Source organism: Pundamilia nyererei, unplaced genomic scaffold, assembly GCF_000239375.1.
Source record: "Pundamilia nyererei isolate P.nyererei 1_Seehausen unplaced genomic scaffold, PunNye1.0 scaffold00105, whole genome shotgun sequence".
Classification (NCBI taxonomy): Eukaryota; Metazoa; Chordata; class Actinopteri; order Cichliformes; family Cichlidae; genus Pundamilia; species Pundamilia nyererei.
This window is the reverse complement of record NW_005187506.1, coordinates 1,348,779-1,355,250: the sequence shown is the minus strand read 5'-3', so window position 1 is coordinate 1,355,250 and position 6,472 is coordinate 1,348,779. Positions and strand designations below refer to the sequence as shown.

The 6,472-nt window shown below is 46.3% G+C and overlaps 1 protein-coding gene across 3 annotated transcripts in view; it reads right to left on the bottom strand.

The window, feature by feature from the left end:
• LOC102197777 (poly(rC)-binding protein 4-like) overlaps positions 1-6,472 on the bottom strand; it is a 179,750-nt gene that overhangs the window by 162,242 nt on the left and 11,036 nt on the right. Inside the window, exon 1 of one of the 3 annotated variants that reach the window (XM_005740880.1) lies at positions 4,699-4,753. The exons of the other annotated variants lie outside the window; for them this stretch is intronic. The gene's annotated coding sequence lies outside the window, so the exon portion shown is untranslated. Of the gene's footprint in view, positions 1-4,698; positions 4,754-6,472 lie in introns of those variants that run through there. 3 annotated transcript variants of the gene reach the window in all.

Genomic DNA, 6,472 nt, shown 5'->3' with positions numbered 1-6,472 from the left:
TCAAAATAATCGTTTGTGGCAGCCCGAGTTGGAACAATGACGATCCAGGGCTGAAAGGACTTGTTGACGGCTTGGTGCCGACATCTCGTGACGCTTTAGCGTTTCACACGAGGCTGGGATGTTTCGACTGTATGTTGGTCATCAGTGTTTTGAACCCTCACAGGTGAACCCGGCTGCAGGGTGTCGTGTTACATCCCCTCAGCAGGACGGGATCGTAAACGTCACTCATCGTAAGCTCTTTTCGCTCCGCTGAGACTGCCCTCCACCCGTCTCATCACTCAGTTATTAACCTCCAACCTTTGCTATCTGATGGCTTACTGCCACCGTTACTCTCGGGCTCATTGCCGTATCTCCTGGATCGCATCTTTTCCACGTTTCCCCCGGCCGCCGTCTTTTTGTTCCTTATCTGCCTCGAACACTGCGAGTTTCCACACAAAAGCACGCGTCTCCTCCTGCTTTCAAGCTCTCTCACAGTTTTTTTAACCGCCACCTCCTTCCACTTTCTCATTTCTCTCTCTTCTCCGCAGCTTTCTCTGGAGACTAAGTGCATTAGTATAAGAGGCTCTCTACCAGACTCGTGGCCTTCCTTCAGGCGCTGCAGCTCACGGGCCAAGCTCCCTCGTGCACTCTCAGAGGCTGAGTGCATTTCTGCGAACCCTTGCTTTTGTGCAAGGCAGAATGATAGAGTCTTCACATCCATTAGTGACCGTACATCCGGTCAATACCAATGCAAGCTGCTTTGTCATGACAGGGGCAGGAGGTTTACTCATAACTGAAGTCAGGATTGCAACCAACAGAACTCGGAAAGAGCAGCACTAAATCGACCGATGCTCTGAAAGCTCTTATTATGGGTTTGCTCGCACTAGAAAGAAAAAAGTCTAACAGGAAGACGGAGGAAATGATGACTGGTTTCTCCACTACAGCAAAGAAGGTGGAATAATTTCAGGACCTATTTTATATGAGCAAAAAGCAATAAAGCAAAAAAGAAGTGGATGCTTCCACGGGGCGATCATGAGATATTTGAGACTAACTGCAGACAGTCACGCACAGTATCTGCAGGAGCCTGAAGCTAAAACAAGGATGGGATTTGTTGCTGTTTTTATTTAAAAAGCATTTTGCTTTCATGTCTCTTGGTTTTCTAATCATTCTCTTCATACCAGCAGTTATTGCTGCTGTGTGTTTGCTACAGAGGAACTACTGACAGTAATGATAAACTCCTGATACGACACAGAAAGCCTGTTGAAAGCTACGAGCTTCACTTGGGTCAGCTGGTCCCACAAAAATGGAGCACTTATTAACGTGCTGGCAGCTGTTTCATAATAACAGATTCATTATTAAACGTTTAAACATTCTCTGATTCTCTCTTTTCAACAATAATGATTGGCAGTAAACGGAAAATATTCCACCTTTGGATCAAAAGATTTCCCCTTAAGCTAATTGAAATTACGCTGCCAGAGGAAGCATCAGCATTTTCCAGGAAATTTCCTCGAAAGCCAAAATCTCAGCATGTCTGAACGTGCAACAGGTGTGATGGAGGAAAGAGGTTCATACAAGCCATTAGACAGAACTATGAATAATCACCAACCCCATCACATTGGCAACACCTCAGAAAACTTCCATCGAGCTTTGCCCGTACCTCCCCTTCACCTGTGACGGTCCCACGCCGTCAAACACAGGAGGCGGGGAGTCCCCTCCTCTCAGCTCTAATTAGACTCATTTAAGTCAGACACTAAAGCGGTAATCTACACCCCCTGGAGCCAAACTAACTTAACATGTTACCATCCACATTTTTCATGCGTCATCAGAGCTGCAGGGCCAAATCTGACAGCTAGCATGCTTGGTTAGCATGTAGCTGGAACACAGCAGGTAGAGGCCCTTCTTCTGGGCTATATTCTCAGCAGCATATTAAACACATCAGGTCCCCATAAGGAGGATCCTGTGCTAACGGCTGTCTAAATGACTCGGGTAAAGTTTGTAGCATGCGTGCTTGTTGTTTTTGTCTGCTTCCACTTGTCTTTGCACTAGGATGCTGTCGGAGTAAATGTGCAGTCATATTCGTTGTGTTCCCACTAGTGCTGTCAGCGTTAATCTGAAATGACCTTAACGCCACAACACGGCAAATCTCCGTTAACGAGCTACCGCGGATCGCCCCGTGCATGGGGCTGGACGGCGTCAACACGTTAACGAGCTAACTGCGCTAACACACTAGTTCCCACCCATGTAATTGAGCATTGCATGGCACATCCAACATACTGTTTTACTTTAGTCCATGACTCGCTTACCTTCGGGGTCATACGTAGGGATGGGTACCGGTGTCCGGTGCCATGATGGCACCGGTTCTGACATAAACGGTAGTAACCAGACCGAAAAGCAGCGCACATTTCGGTGCTTTATTTCGGTGCTTTTTTTTCCCTGAGCTGTGATACACTTCTAGCCAATCATTTTACGTTTCCGAGGATAGTAGGCGGGGCCAGGTACGTACGTTCTGTTAGAGCAGAGCTACAGATTAAAAATGTCCAAGGCGAAGCGGTCAAAAGTCTGGCTGTACTTCACAGCAAAAGATGCAAACTCAGCAGCAACAAGTGCTTTAAGCTGATACTGTGATACTGTCAAAGGAGGTAACACCAAGAATCCGATTAAACAGCTGGCGACGCATAGCGTTTTTTTTAAAAGCCGAGAAATGCGCCGTATTTGATAGCTTGCTGCGAGACCTCACACCGTGCACGTCGGGTGGGTTGCCAGTTATCGGACCCGGAGCAACATCCCCCAAAAACCCGAAGAATAGAGTCCTGGCCCCTAGCCCTGCCAGTGTAGCAGAAATGATGACGGATGATGATGCAGCAGCAGCCGTTCTTCTCTGCGTGAGTAGCTTCATGTTGTTCGTGTGTAATTTACGTTGAGTAGGCTAACCACGTTATTACATTAATGCATGTAAGGTGAACTAGCAAACATCATCATAGCTACATGCAGCTGTCTTCTTGTTTGATGGCAGATACTCCCTTCACCCTGGCCAAAAAGGCTAAAATGACCAAAGAAAAAGTGGAAAACAGCTGAACATGAGAGGTTTTTGGACCAAGTTGGTGTTTTTTCCATTGTTTAAGCACTGCTTCCAGCCAAGAGTGATACCATATATGCCCCATAGCTGCAGAAAAGGCTAACATTGTTATCTTTTTACAAAAAAACAGCTGAACATGAGAGGTTTTTGGACAAAGTTTGTGTTCTCCATTCTTTAAGCACCGGCACCGTTTCAAAAGTACCGATTTGGCACCGGTATCGGATAAAACCTAAACGATACCCATCCCTAGTCATACGTCACATGAAGACCAAAATAGTTCCAAACGCCAGATCTGAATGAGGGTGGGGGAGGTTCAGTTTGCCATGTTGCAACGAGCTTAGCTTCTGTCTCGCTAGCTTGCCCTGCGCTCAGTGAATCTGAGTTCGACTACTCCGCCTAGGCTGCACTGTCGAGCGCAGATCAACTGAGCGCTCAACACAGACAGCATCATCAGAAGGAAAGTTGATAAAATAAATTAAAAATTTTGTATTGTTCGATACATATGCGTACCGAACCGAAAGCACTGTATCGAACGGTTCAATATCGATACGAGTATCGTTGCACCCCTAATGGTTTACTACCACAACCACAACCGTGAACATCGCCTCACTCTTTCACCTCATCATCGAGCTGGGTGATATTTCAGACCGTTGAAGCTAACGTTCTGACACATAGTGACCTTCGCTTCACTCTGAAATGCAGAAATTGATCCAGTTTCTCACGTCTGTACTGACAAGACAGTGAAGCACAATACACACCCATGCAGCCGTCTGCCATCCAAGCAAACCACCCGTGCTGTCTGCCGCTGGAAGGGGAAAATGGGCAGGTTACAATCAAAACTGACTGATGTATTAAAATCGAATGTTTGGTCTTCATGGCCATGAAAGGTAAAGCTGATTGGTCATTAAGACCAGAACAACCTGCTGCCTTAATCTGTCCTGAGGTAAAAACTGAAGAGCAAACTGTTCAATCATCCTCAGAAACAAACCTGCTGAACAGCAGCCTGCAGGAAAACCAAACTTCTGCACAGAGCAGTCAGACGGCAGCACGGTGACTGTTATCAGGTTCACTACATACAAACATATCAAAGCTTAAATCAAGATCAACAATCGATGATTTTGACTTTAAAATCCCTTCTGCAAAGCCTGAGCGCTAAACAGGAATGAGAAATGGTTGCAGGTCAGCGGCTCAGTCAGCAGAATAATCACTTCCACCGTCAATATTTCCCGTCACTTGACTTTAATCTCTCAGTCCACCCGAGTTCCTTTAATTAACAAATTGCTTGACAACAAGCTGACTGGCTGTCTCATAAATAACCAGCGGATCGCAGCTTGAGAAAGCGATTTGGACTGGATGCCGATTAATCCGCAGCCAGCATCATCCCAGAGGAGAGCGACTCGCGAAACTCCCCGAAGAGAGCGGCTGTTCAAAGCTGCGTGCACAGACGTCAACCGAAACGGCTTGATCTGAGGAGCCGAACGAAAGTGGCAATCATCAAGAGAGGCCTGAAAGTGAGGGAATGAGAGCAGCTAGAGGAGGAGTGAGGAGGTAGAAAAGAAAAAGAACAGAGAGGAGCGGTTATGAAACGGCGAGACAAAGACGAGGGCTGGAAAGGAGACAGCGGGAGAAAGAAGTCTACTCACTAATTAATAGGTGTCTGAATTTCAATTAACGCTGACCTCGATTTCTGTGAGGAAGAGAAGGAAGAAGAAGAATAAAAAGGAGGGACAGCTTATGTAAGAGGGCATCTGTGGAAAATATTTTGTTGTCCTGGCGCTCTGCTGATGTGAACAAGGCGCCCATTCTTCAGCAGAGGGCTGGATGTTAGCTGCAGGTCTGCCTGGAAGTTGGAATAATGCGACGTATTGTAGCAGCAACACGACGCAGCGCTCGGAGCAGAGCTGTGATTGTTTCCATGTGTGACATCGTGTTCCACACTTCGGCCAGTGTTACATTACTGCACAATAATGCTATTATGCTGTTATAACCGCATCATGTTCGGTGTCACTGTGCATGCTAGTCACTGTGATGTGCGCGTTCTGACACTTTGTTCTTGCTGCCAGTTAGGGCTCACCGTACAGCCTACATTTCCCAAAATGCATCTGAGAATAGACAAACTGCTATCGGTGCTTTTCAAGGATGGCTTGTGCGTTATTATTACTGACTAATCAGGAGGTTTTATGACACAGAAAGTCCAAAACCTGCTTCATACTCAGTTTACTGCAACCTCAAACTGGACAGCAAAGTCCCAATTTTCACCCCAGAGAAGGTGGAGCAATCAAATCTGGAAGAAGTGTGGTGGAGGGGGGCGTAGTCAGATGAAAACACCAAACACAAAACTGTAAAAGCTGCTTCCCTGTTACTAAATACATTTTCAAGCGTTTTCTGTCAGATTTCTGGGCGGAAACAAAATATGAACAGGATAGATAGGAGAGACCACACCCGACTGAAATCAATCGACTTCTTCTCTGCACCGATTTCACCACAGCTGACTTCTTCAGAGCCATTAGTAGAAATCTAAAATGTGCTTTATGAGGGAGAAGTCTGTGAGGGTGGTGCAGGACATGTATGAGGACAGAAAGATGGTGGTGAGGTGGGCTCAAGCTGTGGGTTGGATTACATCAGCAGTGGAGGAGTCTGTGTTTGCAGTCCACACTGTGATCTGTAGTGAGAGTAGGGAGCAGGTGGAGGAGAACCTGGCAGGTGGAGGTGTGGACTGTAGAGAAGAGGAAAGAAAGTTGGTAGATACAAGACAGAATATATGTGTTTGAATTTGTCATGCAAGGAGTAGATTTAATGAAGATTGATTAGTTTAAATACCCACGGTCAAGAACATTTGTGAAGAAGGGAGTGCAGGCAGGGTGGAGACGAGTGTCAGGGGTGGAGATGAGTGTCAGGGGTGGTTTGGGACAGAAGGAGAGCAGCAAGAGTGAAAGAGAAGGTTTAAAGATGGTGGTGAGAGCTGCTGTGGTGGTTGGGAGAGGGTGGAGGCCGAGCTGAAGATGTTCAGATGTTCACTGAGCAGCATGGATCAGAAATGAGTCCATCAGAGGGACAGAGAGGAGAGGCTGAGAGGGTTTGGACATGTGCAGAGGAGGGAGGGTGGATGTGATGGACAAGGGATGATGAAGATGGAGCTGCCAGGCGGGAGGAGAAGAAGAGCTCACAGAAGATTCATGGGTGTAGTGAAGTAGGACATGCAGAGGGCTGGTGTGACTGAGGAGGATTCTAGTGTGACTGAGTAAAAACACACGAAAGATGGAAAGCTTGGCTTAAGATAAGATGACATAACATAAGATAAGCTTTATTAGTCCCACGCGTGGGAAATTTGTTTTGTTACAGCAGTGGACAGTTCGAAGTTACATGGAAAATTAGAAAAAAGGAAAACACTGGAATAAGTTATCAATAGATAATGTA